General features: G+C 47.1%; 1 protein-coding gene and 1 long non-coding RNA gene across 5 annotated transcripts in view; one reads left to right on the forward strand and one right to left on the reverse strand.

Moving 5' to 3' along the window:
* The window catches only part of RNF38 (ring finger protein 38), a 107,382-nt gene extending 102,601 nt beyond the window's left edge, over nucleotides 1-4,781 (reverse strand). For all 4 annotated transcript variants that reach the window (XM_075560153.1, XM_075560152.1, XM_075560151.1 and 1 more), the window contains exon 1: nucleotides 4,684-4,781. The gene's annotated coding sequence lies outside the window, so the exon portion shown is untranslated. The remainder of the gene's footprint in view (nucleotides 1-4,683) is intronic.
* Nucleotides 4,782-5,188: 407 nt separating this feature from the next.
* LOC142459029 (uncharacterized) lies at nucleotides 5,189-15,727 on the forward strand. Its single transcript, XR_012786436.1, has 3 exons — nucleotides 5,189-5,935; nucleotides 9,676-9,850; nucleotides 10,168-15,727. It is a non-coding gene; the product is annotated as an uncharacterized LOC142459029 (long non-coding RNA).
* The last annotated feature ends 3,432 nt before the right edge of the window (nucleotides 15,728-19,159 follow it).

The raw sequence follows: 19,159 nt of genomic DNA on the forward strand, positions 1-19,159 counted from the left end.
ATACACACTCTCACCAGGTGCCCATCCTGGAGAGCAGAGAGCAGAACAGATGCCACCCTTTCTGGCCTCTCTGGGCTATGCTGAATTTAATCAACCCAGTCCTACAGCGCAGGCCTGCAAAAGTCTACGTTGGGACAACCCTGCACCCCCAAGTGGTTCCCAGAAAGAATCTCATCTAAAACACACAGGCAGTCCACCAATTCAGTTACAAGAAAGCCTCATTCCTAAATACCTTAGGACTAGAGCAAGAGTCAACAGAGAAGGAAAACTAGCAAATTTGGAAGAAAGTACACTCTTCCATCTTATTGTTTCCAAGGGTCACAAAGCTTTGATCACAGCTCAAATAGTTTAAATATAAATGCATGCCATTTCAGTATATGTGCTGCCAAAGGGAACACTAAATATATGCCATAAGCTAAAAAACGATAACTGAATCAGTGTCATCTCTAGAGAGACAAATGGCCTTTCTCCTAAGAACACATGGCCACGGCCATTTACTTCTGGTGGTTGTGGTACAGTGAATCATTCCTATATGGCCTTTCTCACAAAGGTCTTGGGACTACTAGAAAAATTTGTGGCGGAAAAATACAAATATGGCGTTTGTGGCTCACAAGAGAAACTGTTATCTGCTAATAATGCAAACAAGGTTTATGGCATCCTTGTGGGGGTGGGACCATGCATATAGGTACATGGAACCCTAACAAGTCACTTTTGCCATCCTGATAGGTTTAAGAGTCATCCTAAGGGCAGAAATGAGACCTTACAATCACTGAGAAACAATAGTTTGGGAACACGACCCAGAGACCCTATGCTCAGAACCTTCTAGACCCAAGAGCAAGCAAGAGCGAGAGAGAGCTGTAACACCAGAGTGAGAAGCAGCAGCAGAGAACCGACAATAGCAAAACCTGGAGACCAGCATGAGACAATCCACAGTGGACTTTCTGGCCTATAGAACAAGGTGTTCAGAGTAACTATGTCAACCCATGGAGTAAGAGCTGAACACTTTCAGACAGGAGCCTGTTGGACAGCCTCTGGGCACTTATTAATCGAGCTAAAGAGCTTTGTAGCACAGCATTTACCCAAGAAGGACTGAGGCCAGGCTGAGAGGCGGACCTGCAGGTACAGCTCAGAAACGGATGTTGTAATCAAAGAACTGTACCCTGAGTCAATACTAATCCTGAATTGTGATGTATTATTTCCCTAATAAATATAATCTGTGAGTTCTTGGTGGCTATTGCAATTATTTAACTTAGCAGAGAAGTGGAAAGGACTGTGGGAGGGACCACTGGAATCGGAATTGTTTGAAAGAGGGAGGGAGGGAGGGAGGGAGGGAAGTTATGTCTGACTTCCAACTCACAGAAATCAGCCTTGGGCTGGGATCCTGACTCTCCTTCCCCTTGTGGTCAGGCTTCCTTTATCACCTTTTGCAGTGGTTTACTTTCTCTAAATTTGCTAGTTTTCCTTCTCAACTAGATTCTCTTTACTCAAAACCTAACTATAAAACCATACATAGTGGTACATGTGTTTAAAATCTGTAAAACCTGATAAATACCCCTGGTGGGTAGTGGGCTCCTTGGTAATCTGTGCAAAAAGAGGTATTGACCACCTGGATTAAGACAGGTTTGGCATTCAATAAAACCCAACCCTATCACTCTTTTATGCACCCCAAAAGCACTCAGGATCACAAGAACCCCATCAGTCCAGTCCCCCAGTTGCAGCAGAGGGCAGTCTAAGAGGGAGCCTGGCGCTGGGAGAGCCAGGCTATAGAGCTCAAATGAGAGTGGTAATCAGAATCAACCAACGAGGGAGCTTTGTCAGAAGCCGAGGCCTAGCTCCCTCCCTAGACCTGCTCAATCAGAATGTGCTCACGTGCTTGAGCACCTAGCTTCTGACAGAGCTCTAAACTGCTGACCTAGGTCCACTAGAAAGTTTGGAAGGACTGAGAAATCCTCTGTGGCTGTTAGCAGTTTCAAAATAAAAGTCACTTTACTGGCATATGTTTTATTATCTCTATTTCCACCACAATTACTTTTTTTTTAAGTCAACCATAGCAGGTCAGAATGTGGTGAGAAAAGGATTCCATGGGCTAGTTTCATTATTGAGACAAAACCCTGTGCTAAGAAAGAAAAATGAAAAAAAAGAAAGAAAAATGTTTGCATGTGAGAAGTATTTCAAGCATCGAAAAAAAAGCATAGAATTATATAAGGACTATCTCTGTACCCAATGGTAATAAACTTTAGTAATTTGTCATTACTGGATCTGGCTTGGATTTTTGCAAGTAATAGTGGATTTACAGGTATAATGGAGGCCCTGCGGTAAAATATCCTCTCTTCCTAGAGATAATCACTGCTCTGTATTCAGTGTGAATTGTTCTCATGCATGTTTCTGTACTATTCTACATACATGCAGGATCTCAAACAATGTTATTTGGTATGTTTTTCACTTTACACAAATGGAAATATTTCATAAGAATTCCTTGAGTGACTCATTTCCTGGCCTCCATATTACACTATGTGTGACAGTCATACACTGCAACACATACAGCTATAGGTTATGGCTTATTCTCCCTGCTCTCCCCACATCCATCCAGTGTCATAATGTCAAGTATGCGACTATCTTACAATTTATGTATTCAATCCCCTGTTGGTGAACATTTAAACTGCAATCAACCTTCTTCTACTTATTTTCTTAGACCACTGTGCAAGGATTTCTTAAGAGAATACTCCCAACATGGGGTGCGTGGGGGATAAATATGTTTGCCCATCTACAACTAGACAGCATTATGCTACTCTCCAAGGTCTGTCCATTTAAATTCCTATCAACAGCATATAAAAGTTTATTTCCAGTGATCTTACTAACACTTGGTGATCACAGCATTTCATTTTTGTCATCTGATGGATGTGAAATGGAATCTCATGGTAGTTTTAATTTGCATTTCCTTGTTTATAAGTCTTTGAAAAATACATTTTTGTGGGTTGGGGGAGGTAGACAGACATTCAGACAGCAGAAACAAAGAGGCAGACAGACAGTTGTGTTTCCGACAGTCTTTTTTTTTTTTTAATTCAACCCATCTTGTCTGAATAGGGCCAGCTCTCCCCAAAGGTCCAGCCAGCAGCCTCCACAAGCTAGAAAGCTTAGGTGCTAGAGGGCAGCAAGAAAACAGCTGATTTAAACCAGGAATTATTTATCTTGGACAAAGGGCCCTAATTAATGCATTTGTCAATTAGTCTTTCGCTTCCCCGTTTTATCAAGCCTTACTTCCAAAATTCTGTAGGCACTTTGGGCCCTGCAGCAGGACTGGAAGAGGGAGAAGGCCGTGAAGGCTAGAACATGTGTATAAAAGTGTGACAACTGTCCTTATTCAAAGACATCGAAGAGACTTCAAAGCAGTACCCAGAACTTGTAAGACATCATCCACCTGACTTTCAAACTCATCACAACGTTGGACTCCCTCCTCCACGGAAACATCCCAATCTTTTTCTGGAGACTAGACAGTGTGCCCTTCCTTCAGCAACCCTTTCATCTCCCTTCCCCCACAATAACTGAATACCCTCCCCCCCTTTGCCTCACTCTATAGCGCCTTGCAGCTCCACACCACCCTCCTTGTCGACTTTTCCACGTAGCTTCAGAACTCGAAATCCCCCACTCCTTCCCTTTCCAAGATGCAACAATTAATCACCCACCGAAATAGAAATGGTAAACCCAAGCTTTAGATGCCAGGCAGGCGGGTGGGTTCCCCAACATTCCCAGCTTCCTTCCTTCCCCCTTCACGCCTAGGATAACTGTTCTTTCTCTGGGAGTTGTCCTCCAAGTGTGGTCGGTACAGACAACCTGAAAAAGCCTCAGACGGCCTTCGGCGGCACAAATGCCTTTACCAGGACCATGTGTGCACTTGGCATGAACGAAATTCGGGCTATTACTGGCCTTCCCCAAAAGCAGGCAGGCCTCTCTCCACGAATTCCAAGGCAACTGGTTCAGTCCGTGCAGCGGTGGGGAAGGTGGCCTGGCAGAGACCCAACGGTCCCCACCACGAGCAGAAGTTTCCGAAGCTCTGCCCACACACACTCAAGCTCTCCCTCTCCACGCACACACACCCCTCAGCCGGTCTCTCCCTCTGCGGCTCTCCCAACCCAGCTCTCCCGGGCACCACCACGCTCCCCCAACGGCCCCCAACTCCTCCCTCCCACTCGCAAGCCCAAAAAGGCTTAGGTGGGTGTGCCGGGGGCCAGGGCCTAGCGCCCTTCTTCCAGGATCAATCTCTCCCGGTTTTCGGGGGCTGGGGGCTCTGCATCCTCCCAGGCTCCTCTGCTCCCGGCAAGCGTCGGTCCAGGGTGGCCCTGGGGCTCAGCCAGGCTCCAATTCTCACCGGCTATGTGACCTTGGGCAAGTCACTTCCCCCTCTAAGCCTCAGTTTCCTCCTCCGCCCAGCAGAGACCGAAGAAGTACTGCCCTGCCCACCCGGGGGAGGGGGATCCCCACCGGGGGGTACGCGCTTTGTGAGCCGCCGCTCGCCGCCGCACGGTCGCGGGGCTCGCAGGGGCTCCGGGGCCGGACAAAGCTGCCCGGGACTTCGCTCCGCCCCCTCCTCCGGGCTGGTCGCCTGGACCTCCTGCTTGCAGGTCTCCCCCACCCCCGGGACCGACCCACGCCCCTCCCCGCCCGGCCCGCTCCTCGACCCCGTACCTGCTCCCGGGGCTCGGCCGCAGGCGCCGCCACCCTGCGCGGCGGCCCGGAGAGGCCCGTGGCCCGGCGGGCTGAGGCGGCCGCCGGCGGCGGGCTCGGGCCGGGCCGGCGGGGGTCGCGGGCGGCGCGGGGGCCCGGGCTCGGCGGGGCCCGGCCTGGGAGACGACGACTGAGGCTGGAAGTGCGCGGCGGCGGCGGCGGCGGCTGCTGAGGCGGCGGCGACCGCGGCGGCGGCGCTTCCGCTCATGGCGGGGCCGCGGGCAGCGGCTCCGGCTGCGACTCGACCCCGGCGCGACGGGCGCAGGCTGGGCCCCGACCGGCGAGTGTGGCAGCGGCGGCGGCGGCGGCGGCGGCGGAGGCGGCTCCCAGAGGGGGAGGAGGCGGAGCCGGGAAGCGGCGGCGGCGGCGGCGGCGGAGGGGGCGGGGACGCGGAGGGGGCGGGGACGTCGCGCCGCCGCCGCCAATGGGTGGCGGGCTCCCGGGCCGCGGCTCCCGGGCAGGGAGGGCGGCGCCGCGGGGCATCCTCAGGCACGGCTGCTCGCCCGGGCGGGGAGGACGCGGGCGGGCAGCCCGCCGGGGCCGTCGGGCTCCAGGGCTGCCCCGCCCCTGGGTGCAGCGAGGGCCTCCGGGGCCGGGCCTCTCGCGGCCCAGGCCCGGACCGTGCCTGGGACTCGGTGCTCGACTGCGCCCAGCGCCGGGGCCGGGGCCCTTCGCGAGGTGCCTGCGGCCCGGGTGCTCCCCGGCCCCTTCCCCCCACACTGCAGCCACGATCTCCTCGCCAACTCGGCTGCTTCCTCAAAGTTTCTCCCTTTGAGCTACTTCAGAAGGAAACTCTCCTTTCTCTCCCCAGGCCGTGTTTCCGCAGTGACGCAGTCCTCACGAGCCCAGGAAGGTTGGGAAAGGCAGAGACGAACTAGATTAAGATGAACTGCCTCCCTGCGCCCAGAGGCTTACCAAGAATTCTGCAGACGTCAACCAGCCTGGCCGCTCCCCCACTCGCTGCCTACTTTCAGTACCCTTGTTGGAAGGCTTCGAGCCCAACTAGGCCTCAGCTAACAAGAGCCAGAGCGCGAGGCTGTGCGGTGAGAAAGGCTTTGAGTTGTGCTGACAGGTTTCCGCCGCGGGAAGAATTCTGGGGATTCAGGACCAACAGGGCTACACACCTTCCTGGATACCGCAGACTCATGTTTCTTTCAGACTCTGGAATCAAAGCAGAAGAGAATCAATAGAAACGCAGGCAGTTGTTAAGACTGTAAGTACAGGCGTGTGAGTTAGGGGTCAGTTAACTGCTAACTTAATTATTTCCATTTTTTCCCCTGAATAGGACTATCCTCCGCCTTTCCCCTCATGCAGCCCCCAACTGAAGACAGCGGTTCTTTCTACCCACACAAAGTGCATGGATGAATCTTTGGCAACAAGCATCTGAAATCCCACCCTGCCACTTAGTGGTTGTATGATCATTCATTCACAGGTCATCAGCAATGCTGGCACTGGGAGACAGAGTGATGAGCAAAGTGGAATTCAGGCCTCCAAAGAGCTTAGTCACCTCAGAAGATATTGAACTATCCCTAGATCTTAACTACAGGATGAGTGGGATCTTTTCGCAATGAGCATGTTGAAGAAGAAAATTGAATTAGAAAGATGTGAATTGGTTTTTGCCAAAGGACCCAGGGTTTCCCAGATCCCAACCTTGATTTTTGGGCTACAGAGGAAGCAGATAACATATTACTAATCTGGACTTTGGTCCCAATGCCCAAACTAGAGTGGACTCCTTGATTTTATAGGTCTCGTGAGCCTTGATTAAAATCCAATCTTTTTCTACTCTGGACCCCAACTTCATGCTCCCCAACTCCAGTTTGATCAAATGCCCCACCCAACCAGCCTTAGAAGGGACCAGTGTGTAGTTTGATCCTGTAACCAAAGAGCCCTGCCCACCCTACTGCTTTACTGGCCAGGAGGAAACAAAAAGGAGAGGGCCAGGTGAGACCCTGGGTCAATTAAGGAATGCAAGAGAATGAAGAGACTGGGTCCTTATGGGATATGCCTTTGTCTCTCAAAATGTCCATCTTCAGCAATGATCAGGAAAAAACAGCATGTTTAGTCAACCACTTAATAGGGCAGGAGCACTGAGTGAATGGTTATAAGGTGGGGTCAGACTGCAGGGGTATAAAGCAAGCAAATCACAAAAAGATATTTGAACTTAACCTTATAAAGATAGCTCTGGTGGTGTAGTGGCTAACTGATTGGGCCACTAATTAGGCCATTAGGTAACCACCAGCCATTCCTAGGAAGAAAGATGATGTTTTCTACTCAAGTAAACAGTCTTGGGAAAAGGGGGGGGGTTAAATTTTTTAAAATACAGTCTCAGAAACCCACAAGATGCAATTCTATCTATTCTTTATGGGTCAGAATCCCCTCCATGGTAGTGAGTTTGATTGGTTGTTGTCATTGAATGGTCGGTGAGGGTATGACATAAGATTGAGATTTGGGAGACTGACTGCTGGAATGGAATGCAGAGAACAAAGAGAAGCAAGAAAAGCCATTAAAAAGCTATTAAGAAAAGAGATGAAAGTAATCCAAACTGAGATAAGATGGTAGGAATAGAGAAATAGCGGAGTAGTCAGAGTAGTGGAATCAACAGTGCAAACCTGTGGAGGGAAGTAAGAGACCATCAGGATAAGAAAGGGTTTTGGCTTTCCCTGAAGACAGAATATAAAACAAGGAACAAAAAACTATAGCTGTGATTAAATTGTCCCTTCCTGGGACAGGCCTAAAAAAAAAAAAAGTCATTATTATACAATTGCTAATGTCCTTCTGAGATTACTTTCAAAGATTTACAAAGGAAAAAGGATAGTTGATTGCCCATTTCACTTTTAAGCTCTGCATGACTGTGACTTGAATTTTTCTCCCAGTTTGGCTGCACACTGGAAGGAGTAGGAAGGAAGGCTATCAGAAAATACCCTAAGAGTTATTTCATGAAGAATTCAAAGACAGTGACTGACTTCTAAAACCCAAAGGAGAGTATATTAGAGCTTACATTCTGAGCGCAGAAACCAACAGTTTACAGTGGAAGCCTGAAATCCATTTTTGAGCCTGCACGTAAATTCAGCCATCATTGAATTCTTTCTGACCACTTAACCAACAATGTGACTTAACTGGCCCTCACGCAGAATGAAAATGGCTTGCCACCACTCCCCTAGCCAGTCCAGGGAAGGACAGCCTAACATTTGTGAACTTCCTTGAATATGTCCTTGTTGGAATTTGGAGTATTAAGTCAGTTGGGATGGTTTTGAGTTCCCACCTCACTGCCTTGGTCAAAGGGCCCTGAAACAGCCTTGTAAACTCTTCCATCTACTAGAATGTCTGTGTTCCATCACGGTCCCATGGTCCCATTCCCACTTATATGTAGTCTAGCCTACAATTGTAATGTATTGATCAGCAACCAGGCATACATTTGTGACAGTTCCCCTTGGATTCTCATGACCTATTTATGTAATCAGTTTTCTGTAGATCCCTGGATGTCATTATGCCTTTGTGCTAATGGTCTCCCTTGGCCAGATGAATTGTTTCTGTCTTGTCTTTGTCCAGTTTAAAACTTAACAAATGTGTCACTATGAATTATATTTGGGCTTGAGGGTCTCTCTTGTTCCCTACAGCAGAAGCAAGACAGTGTTAGCTATGTTACAGGATAACAGGTAACCTTAGCAACTGGGACTCTGTCAGCAACGGAGAGGCCAGAGTGCTCATCTTACAAGATGGAACCCAAGGAAGGCAGCTCCACCCAAGGGTCAAATGGCAGTCCCAAATAGGACTGGACTGGAAGAAAATGAATGAAATCACCAAGATCATCCTTGCTCACAGAGTATAAACACATTAGACCTCTCTCAGAATTCCCTGACACACCTAGGATCCATAGGTTGCAAGATGGGAGTAAGGGACAAAGAACACTGGCTGACCATTTTTCTCACCATTAAAGCAAAAGTAAACATGAATTTCTGTCTATTCCCTCCAATTACACTCCTAAAAGGACAATTGCCAGATCAATATCTTTAGCTTTTCCTTCCTTTCAACAAAGACTGTAGCTAGTTGTGTATTTAATCACATATATTTTTACCCAAATATTGAGGATTAAAGTAATCTTATTTCTGACTTAATGGTGAGTTATTATCATTGGTCCAGGCAAGGGCCTTCTCGTTGAATTTATTTACTCATTTACTTATTCTTGTCTTCCTTCTCTGATCTCATCCTTCCCACCATCCGCAGTCATTCCCGTCTGTGTAGTATATGCCCGCTGGTATATGCCCGCTGGTTTATGCCCGCTGGTTTATGCCCGCTGGTATATGCCCGCTGGTTTATGCCCGCTGGTTTATGCCCGCTGGTTTATGCCCGCTGGTATATGCCCACTGGTATATGCCCGCTGGTTTATGCCCGCTGGTTTATGCCCGCTGGTATATGCCCGCTGGTTTATGCCCGCTGGTATATGCCCGCTGGTTTATGCCCGCTGGTATATGCCCGCTGGTTTATGCCCGCTGGTATATGCCCGCTGGTTTATGCCCGCTGGTTTATGCCCGCTGGTATATGCCCGCTGGTTTATGCCCGCTGGTATATGCCCGCTGGTATATGCCCGCTGGTTTATGCCCGCTGGTTTATGCCCGCTGGTTTATGCCCGCTGGCTTATGCCCGCTGGTTTCTAGGTGTTCATTTATTGCGTGCACCATTCTTTTAAGGAGCCCTGGTGATATAGTGCGTTCCATGTTGGGCTGCTAACCGCTTCGAGGGAAAATGCTGACCCTTTTCTTCCGTCAGGATGGGCAGCCTCAGAAACCCACCCTGTCCGATGGTCGCTAGGAGTGAGAACCGTGATGGCAGTGTGTTTGGTGTTATTGTTTTCGATGCATCTGTCTTTTGTCCATAGAAATCATATTGTGAGATCCGCCCCCCCCTTCTTTCTTTGCCTCACAGAAGCGTGTTGTATTTTTCTTTTTTTGTAAGATTTGGTGTGTTGCAGAGAAAGAAAGAAAGAGTCCTGACACATGCCACATTGTGGGTAAACTTGAAGACGTTATCCTGAGAGAAGAAAGTCAATCACAAGGAGAAATGTTTTATGCCTCTCTCGTGGGAAGTAGTTAGAACAAGCAAATGGAAACCAAAGTTTATTAGTCACCAGGTAAGGAGAAGGGGGAGTCATGGCCTAAAAAGCATTGAGTTTCTCTTTGGTTTGGATGGAAAATTTGGCAAATTTTGGTACAACATGATTACTGTAATTGGTGTCAGTACATAGTGCAGGTGAAGATGTCAAATTGGCAAATGTGTGATATATACACACATACATGTGAGGTTTCTCGGGTGGGTAATACCTCGGTTCTTGACTACACACGAGAAAGAATTCATGCCGAAGCCTGGTTTGTGATCCCAAGTGGGGTTTTATAAAGGATGGGAATAGTTACAGGTTTTATAGTCTCAAAAGGTAACACGCTATTTCAGGGAAGCGTGCCAAACCGCGAGGAAGCTGCGCTGGGGCCCACAATGGAACACGGGCAACCTCAAGGGACTGCGCACCCACACGTGGTGACCCGAGGCCAGGGAGACCGCTGCACTGCTGAGCAGACACAGCAGCAGGGTAACAACAACATGAGAATCCTCTCTGTGAGCAAAGTAAAAGGAGACCGGCCTTACCGCTGAATTTAAAACTGGGGAGGCGTGGTTGATGGTATTGGTTGACCCCATTGGCTGAATTAAGCCCACCTAGGTGAGGTCATGAGCCTGGGCCTAGTTTGGGCCGCCCAGGTGTAACACCCATCTGTCTCGGGGCCTGCCTTTGAGCATGCCCAGGTAAAGTCTTTATGGGTGGCTAATGCTTGCCTCATTTGCCTTGCCCAACCTCCTGTAGGGGGCCTGTGCCTGCCTGGGGGGGGACAACCCCGCTGTCCCTGTCAAGACTACCTAACCCATATATCTTATATAGATGCACATATTATTGCTTGCGGTGGTTGGTTAGGTGCCATCCAATAGACAACAGAACGAGAACCACCACCCACTCGTACACCACCCATTGCCAGCAAGTAAATTCTGACTCCTAATGACCCTCTCTTACCGCTGACTCATTGTGAACCCCTGTGGGTTTAGAGATAGTGTTTACGGGAGTAGAAAGCCCAGTCTTTCTCTCTGGGAGTTTTGAACTGGGATTACAGCTCAATGTATAACTATTACACCACCAGGGCTCCAGCCTAACAACCCTATACAAATACTCTCTGAGGCTGTAAATCTTAACAGAAGCAGGTAGCCTCGTCATTCTCCTGCAGAGCCACTGGTGGATTTGAACCACTGACCTTGCAGTTAGCAGTTCAGCACTCACCCAACAGTGCCACCAGGGCTCCTTTCTGAAAATGTAGAACAGTCACACACACAAAAAAGAAAATGTAGAACAATCAATTACTTCCACCTCCCCACAACCAAACACAAAACTGCCGTAAATAACTTCATATAAGCTCCTGACGAGAATTCCTTTGGGTTATCTATCCAGTAGCAGAATTGGATCTATTATACTTGTGTGTGTTTGTGTGTGTCTGTGTATTTAACCATTGTATTCTTCCACAAATTTTCCTATCACATTCTTAGTCCTCCACTGCGTTTCTTAAAGACTAATTTAGTCTGTAATTGATCGTAATACATTGAATAAGTGTGATACACGTGTCCATACATGAATCCATAATGGTACTCAAAGAGAGAAAGTAGAAAAACTAATTTGCCATCATTGGAAGTACTATTTCATCAACTTCTTTCTCAGGAAACTGGTAATTAAAGAGAAAGAATGAAGCATTTAACCTGCCTTTTTAGGAAGAAATTAGGTTCATCCCCAATTGATGAGGGAAAACCCTTCTTTACAGAAGAATGTTAGCTACTAAATGTGGAAGGATTGATAGAAAAGCATCATTTTGTAATCTCCAATGAGATAATTGATTTAGGACAGAATCATCAGTGAGTATTAAGCCTTTTAAAAAAACAAGAAAGAAAAGCCCACTTTACCATTGTATCTATTGCCCACCACTCATTTGCTCTGCAAACGTTTCCAATTTGCTTTCTGCTTCCACTTTCTTGAAATTGTGTGCTGAAGGACAATAGTGGCTTCTCAATTGCTAAATACAATGTTTCTTCTTCTCAATTTTCACCCTCTGTGATCTCTTTATGGCTTCTAACATGAAAGGCCACCTCTCTTTTCTTGTAATACTCCACTTTTATCTACAAAAGACCAATTATCTGTTGCTGTGTAAATGCCACACTAATGTTTAGTGCCTTAAAACAATAATGTATTGTTTTTATAGGTTGACTGGGCTCAGTTGGGTGGCTTTCACTTGGGATCTCTCCTGAGATGTCATTCAGACAGTGACTAAGGCTGAAATTATCTGATACTTATCTGGGTGACACTTCCAAGATGACTTCATCACATGTCTGGCATGTCAATTGAGATGTTTGAAACAGGGCCTGGCGAGGATCTCTTTCCACATGCTTGATCTGGCCTTCTTCACAGTGTGATGGTCTCAATGTCAACAGACTTCTTACAGAGTGACTGGCAGTCCTCATAGCAAGACTCCCTGGCAGAAGCAGCAAGATTTCTTAAATTCAGACTTGGACACCACACAGTGTCACAGTCAGCACCTTTCATTGGTCCAAACCTGAGTCACAGGTGAGTGCGCACCCACTGGGCAGGGACTACACAAGGGCATGAACACCAGAAGCTATTTATTGTTTTTTGAAAAGCATGTTTAGAAAGGCAAGCAATATATTGTCTGTAAATTCAGCATTGAAACAAAATGCAAAACAAGTCCAAAAGCACAAATGTCATCTTAATTGCATTGATAGAACTTACTGAAAAGATCTTGATGGATTCAAAATAGGAGTGATGTGGCATGGATAAAGCCATGTTCATTCAACACACCAATTCCTCTTCCTTCGGGGTGGGGCCAGAAGTCTACTTTTCTCAGCTTGCCTTGCAGTTAGGCTGGGCCCATGGAAGTAACATCTGACTAATGGGAATGTGAGTAGAAGGGATTGTTGCTCCTGATTTATAGCATTAAGGGTAGTTGAACTACTCTACATTGTCTTTCTCATCCCTTGGCCTGACCTTGGAAATCATCAAGTTTGTATTCTAAGAAGGAAGGAGAATAAAGATAAAAAGGAAGCCATGACCTTCCTATTTAAGGCAGGATCTAACAGTTACCAAGTCAGGAAGCTGGGAAATGTAGTCTTTATTCTGGGTGGCTTTATTTCCAGTAAGAGTCAGGAGTTGTTATAATTGTAAGAAAGAAGAAAACAATGAGTATTGTAGGACCACTAATGGTTTCTTTTTCACCCGATCTGAATCATCCACTATTTCCAGATTGGTTTCCGTAGAAAGGGAAACACATCAAGACCCTTCCAAAGCTAAATATACAACCCACCCCTGTTGTATTATTTTATTTTTAACAGTATGTTTACCCATACATAATCCAAAAGCAATTTTGAAATACTCAGACTTTATTGGCTCATTTAATACCTTTCAAAAGTATTTATCAGTTTTCATAGGACCAAGCACTCTTGTGTTTCCATAGTTGTATTCCATATAAATACAACTAACATTAACAGGTTTGGAGACAGACCTCAATTGATAGGCTCAACAAGTACTCGAAAGTAGTTTATTGGCTGTGAGCATTCTGTGCACAGGAATAATTAGTATATTCCACATCGGAAATGGAGAGATTGCTTTAATGAAGTTAAAAGATTTCTTGTGTGTGTGTATGTATGTTCCCCAGAATCTCTTGAAATGAAAAGGGCCCTCATTGGCCCAGTAGTTAAAGCCCACAGCTATTCACCAAAAGATCAGCAGTTGGAACACACAGGTGGCTCTACAGGAGAAAACTGTGACTGCCTGCTTCCATAAAGGTAGACTTGGGGACCCTGTGGGACCGGTCCACTTTGTCCTACAAGGTCACTATGAGTTGGATTCTGTAGCAACAAATTTGCTTTGGTTTTGAATTGGATATAATAACCACTTTAAAAAACATAGAATTTAGAGGCACCAGTATGACTTGTTTCATGCTAATGGGCTCCCTCAGTCCAAGGATTTGTCTTTGTCTTGTGTAAAATTTAGCTAAGAGGGCTCTATAAAATGGATTTCAATTTGGTGTCACTTTTACCTGAGGACATTTTGGGGTAGTCCTCAGAATCCAAAGTCATCTTCCCTAACAGGTTCGCCAGGCAGGCACCCGAGAAGGAGTTTTTTTACCCACCGTAGTCCATGGTACAGGAAGCCCAGGAGCTATGCACTCCTAGATTATCGAGCCCATATTTAGGGGATTTCCAAGGTCTTATTAAGTCTTGCTGTGTGTTTTTTCACTAGAGAACTATTAAAATTTTTTTTCTTTGTTCTCTGGTAAAAAGTGTCTCCCAGCAACAGTAGAAATGACTTTGATGGTTTCTTCAAGGGCATGGGGGAATAAAAGCAGTTTGACCTGTTTGCATTCAGATAAGCTCTCTTCCCTGGGCCTGAACAGAATTCCTTCTGGTGTGTGTTGTAGAAGTGATTCCTTGTTCCACACTTTTTGAATCCCTGGGTGGCATAAATGGTTTGTCTCTTAGGTGATAGTTCCAGTTCTCCTAGTGGCAGGGTCTTCAGAAGAAACATGGGATGCTCTACTTCCAAACAGTCAGTCACTGAAAACATCCCAAGGGGGCATTAATTGGCGACTCAGCCGGCCGTATATAGGGTAACCGTGAGTTAGTCAAGTCAGTAGCAACTGGTAACTCATAATGCTTCATCAACTTTCCATTCTTTTTTTTCAACTTTGCATTCTTGAGATAAGATAAAATTGGTCAAGATATAAACTAAATAAATTATTAAATACATATGAAAAGCAGAATTTCCTGAGGGCAATTCTACTCCGTCATATAGACTGCTGCAGATAAAAAGCAGTGGACACCGTAACAAAAAGATAGACTTTTGTGGCTCATTTCACCTGTAGTCTGGGATGATTCTGGCATGGCTTAACTAAGGCCTTCAAGTAATCTCACCAACTCCAAGCTGGTCGCACCGTCTGTGTTGGTTTTATCCTGGACTCCATGGGTTTGCAGAATGGCAATGACAACTCCGAGCACAAGAGAGAAAGCTTGTATTCTTCTCAACACTCGTATGGAAAATCCCCACAATTTCATTAGCTGAAATTGGGTATGCGTCCATCCCCAATCAGTCTGTGGCCAGGGCAATGCAAATGGCCTGACTCATTTAGGGTTGAGTGCATCCTATACCTGCCCTCCCCACCAAGCCCTCACCTAACCACATGGACTGAGAATTGCCTGGAAGAGTTCAAAGATGTTTTTATAGACGTTTATTCTTGTGGTGATGATTGAATTTAAGGACATACTCTGTATCCCTGGAGAAGGACCTGTGCTTGGGAGGGTAAGGGTCAGCAAAAAAGAGGAAGACCTTCCGTGACATAGATTGATCCAGTGGCATTGGAATCAAACACAGCAACCGTTGTGAGGCAAGTGCAGGACCAGGCAGTGTTCCGTTCAGTTGTACAAAAGGTCACTATGAGTTGGAACCGTCGTGACAGCACCTAATAGTAAGATGTGCCACTGTACTAACCCAGATGAGTTTAACCCCAGCAAGCATGACCAAGCAGCGTTTCACTCTGCCATCCCTGAAGCCTCTGAATCAGCGCCGACTCAATGGCCACCAACGAGGGCCGCTCGAGGGCAAGTAGTATGACGTCCTATTTCTCTCTGTACCTCCACTGCATGTACACAGCGCCCAGCAAATTCTCCTAAAATACCCGGAGTAACTAGCTGACTGTACCCTACCATCCACGAGCATCTTTGTCTTCGCTTTCTGTATTTCTCGAGGCAGTTTATGAAAGACTTCCTCTTGGGGTGCCAATGCTAGTCCACACTTGCCTGGGTTTTGTCCTCTTTTGATCCCTCATGCCATCAAAAGACGTTAACGCCTAGATATGAATGGAGTTTGGACTCAAAGGACCCACGGTGCTGAGCTCCCCATAGAATCCCCTGAATAAAGTCTTTCCCTCGCAGTTTCAAGTCTTGCGTGTGGCTTTCTAATGCTGCGTGTGCGGCGCCTGCGGTCTCCAGTTCTCCATTGCATCTCTCATACTAGAGCCACTGGCAAAGGACCTCCTGGGGTCTTTCCCCTGGCCTCCCTCCCAGACACCGCCTCCACGCCCCCCAGCCCTCCCCGCCCCATCCGGCTTCCCTAGGCCCTCCCTCCCCTGCAGCCACAGCTGCCTGGCTCCGGGGCACTCAGACAGCACTGTTGCCTAGGCAACCCAGAAGGGGGCTTCAATCTACCATCTCCCCAGAGGGGCCGGGCTGGCCCAGAGCCAGAAAGAGACGGGGGCAGGGGGCCTGACCGGCCTCTCGCAGGGCCTGTCGGGAAGTAAACAGCCTGGGAAGTAAACAGACTACTGGTGTGCTGCCTGCCACTGGAGACGGGGGTGGGGGTGGGGTGGGGCTGTCTGGGTGTGATTTGCTGAGTTCTGTGCGAGCAAGTGGCCCAGGACGCCACCGCTAGCTGAGAGCACAGTACTGAGACAGGAGAAAGAAGGCCGCCCCACGGGTGGGGTGTGGGGTCAGATCTGCAGTGCTCCCAGATGAAAACCCGGGGAGAAGCTTGCAGGAGAAACTCCTGTGGGATGAGATTGAGCCCTGGAAAGGCAGTTTGATCAGACTATGACAGTCCTGAAACACCACGCTGAAGAGCTGTGCCTTTATTTAGTAGACAGTGTGGACCCGTGAGGGAGCCCTGGCGACTTAGTGGTTAAGCGATGGGCACATGGTCACAAACGACCAGTATCTCCGCAGGAGAAAGGCTGGGCTTTCTACTCCTACAAACAGTTACAGCCTGGGAAACCTACAGGGGAGTCACTAGGAGTCAGCATGGGCTCCACGCCGGTGGGCTTGGATTTCTGGAGGGGGCCAGGAAGGCTCCCAAGAGCCAGCAGCATTGTGCCTGCTTAGGAGACTGGGCTTTTGTCGTTGTTGTTTGTTAATTGTTTTGAGAAGCATTGGAGTGAGACGTTTCTTTGTCCCCCATCACACTCCCTAGCTACGATTTAGGCTCCCCCCAACCAGATAGTCAGAGTGTGGCAAAAATCTCCGAAATAACGTTAGCAGAGACTCAGATGCAGTTCAACAGGAAGACTGCTGCTTCCCAGCTGTGTCAGCGTCAAATAATGAGAATAGAAGTACCTGGCTCAGAGCGTGGAGGCGAAGATTACACATGCATCACGCAGGCACCCACACGGCGCATAGAAGTAAGCCTGGCAAAGAAAGAATGCAAGGAAGATACGCAATGAGTAGGCCACGATGAAGTCTTTTGGCTAAGGAGAGTACAGACGCTGTGTCAGTGCTGGCGGTGAGACTGGAAACCCTGGCAGCGCTGCCCAGCAGGATTAGCTATTTCTCTGTCACCCCTCCACTGTCTCTCGGGGTCTCTGTCATCCTCATACTTCATCAGGTGGTCTCAACCGTCAGTATTGTCCCATTTGGATGAAATTAGCCACTCGACGTTTTTTCTTCTGTCACACACGTGACAGATGATGTTTGTAGGTGGACATCCTCCCGCATGTAATTGTTGCCATATCTCCCTCCTTTCTCTCCCATCGGAAAGCATTCAATGCTGGGCAACCGGATACTCTGGTTTCTCCCCAGATCACATACGCTTTTCACCTTTCATTAAAGAAGAGCGCGCAGAGCTAGAAGTATTGAAGGAAAAAGATGCCCTTGGTAGACTGGGGATGAAGAAAATGCTATTGCAAACGTACTGTTTATAGTAACATTCTGGAAGAAATGCCTAATAATCTACTTTTAATAATCAGCTGGTGAAAATGTTATGAATCACAGCAGTCAAACTCACAGCCAAATGGGGTGGCACAGGCCTGGGGAGTATTTGGTTCTCTTGCTGCTGGATGAGGTTGGATATAGTCCAGCTCCCTAACTCAGCTCACTAGAGCACAGCTCACTTCACAAGACGTGCTACTCCTTCCATTTCATACTTTCTAATAACTTCTGGTGTTGTGCGTGGCCCATCTTGGTATTTGTCAGTCAGAGCTTGAATCAGGTCAGTTTATGATTTGGGTTAGGGCTCAGCCAAAATCTAGGACTAGAGCTGAGTCTGTTGCTGGAGTCACGGAAGGGATCAGGGCTCACCCCCTAGTTGTGATTAGGACTCAATGCATAGAGGGGTAAAGGCATAGTCAGTGATTAGGGGCTAGGGTCAGTGCAGGCTAGGGGCCTACTAGGCAGCAGCTAAGAACAAGTCATATTGTGTGCGCATAAACATATGCATGAAGTTCGCAAAGAGGCCGTCTAGGAGCCTGTTAGCAGTGGTTAACTCTGGGATTAAGGGGGAGGAGGGGCTAGAGTGGATACAGGGAGCTTCCACTTGAGCTTCATACACTTAAAAAATAACTTTAAACACTTTAAAATAGGTATGTATTGTTTCTAAAATGAAATCTTTATTCCACTTTGAAAATAAAAGTACTTAGTATGCAAGCAACATTATTATAGGCATACCTTGAATCTGCTGATTTTTTTTCAAGGAAATGATTCATGAATATGCATAGACTGTCTCTGGAAGGATATTAAAAAAGCTGGTAACAGTGGTTGCCCCTGGAGAGGAGACCTGAGAGACTGTTTGGAGTCAGTGGTGGGAGGGAAATGGACTTTCCTCACTCTATACTCTTTGATAAAATTTAATTTACTTTTAACCAAAGGCATGTGTTCTAAATTCAAATAAATTAAAAGAAAATTATTAAAAGCTTCAGTGGTTTATAATTATCAATGAACAATTTATAACTCACCTCATGACTGATTACAACACACCAGTGCTTCCCACTGGATTGACGATGGAGCAGAGTATTGTACTGCGATTCAAATTCAGGACTTCGGACTTCAAGTCCACAGCTTTCTATACTATCATATATCCGGGTGGCTGCCTCAAGGGCTGCACCTCCCTACCCCAAGCTAATGGAGTCATGTCACAGTTGCCAAGACAGAAAACCCATAACTAAAGAATTAAATTCCCAGCCAGTCTTAGCAACCACACTTCTAGGTTAGTTCAGCGACTCCCATGTTCCCACTGATGTTAATTTACGTTCTCTAAAGTATACCAGTTTTATGTGTTCAACTCCATGGATCCTTATACATGTACATCAGTGTACCCATCACCCAGATGACAATGTAGGACACTTCATCTGTCCAAAGGCCCCTTGTGTCCTCTTTACTCCATAGTGATGTTCTTGAGTACTGTCAAGTTGATGTTAACTAACTCAGACAACCATACAAGACAAAAGCTAACTTCTTAGGCTGAAATCTTTAGGAACTGATCCCCAGTTCTTTTCTCCCATGGAGCAGCTGGTAGGTTTGAAGCACCAGTCTTGCAGTTGGCAGATGAGAAGTTAATCTTTGCCTCCACCCCCCCTCTTTT

This window comes from Tenrec ecaudatus, chromosome 10 (assembly GCF_050624435.1).
Source record: "Tenrec ecaudatus isolate mTenEca1 chromosome 10, mTenEca1.hap1, whole genome shotgun sequence".
NCBI lineage: Eukaryota > Metazoa > Chordata > Mammalia > Afrosoricida > Tenrecidae > Tenrec > Tenrec ecaudatus.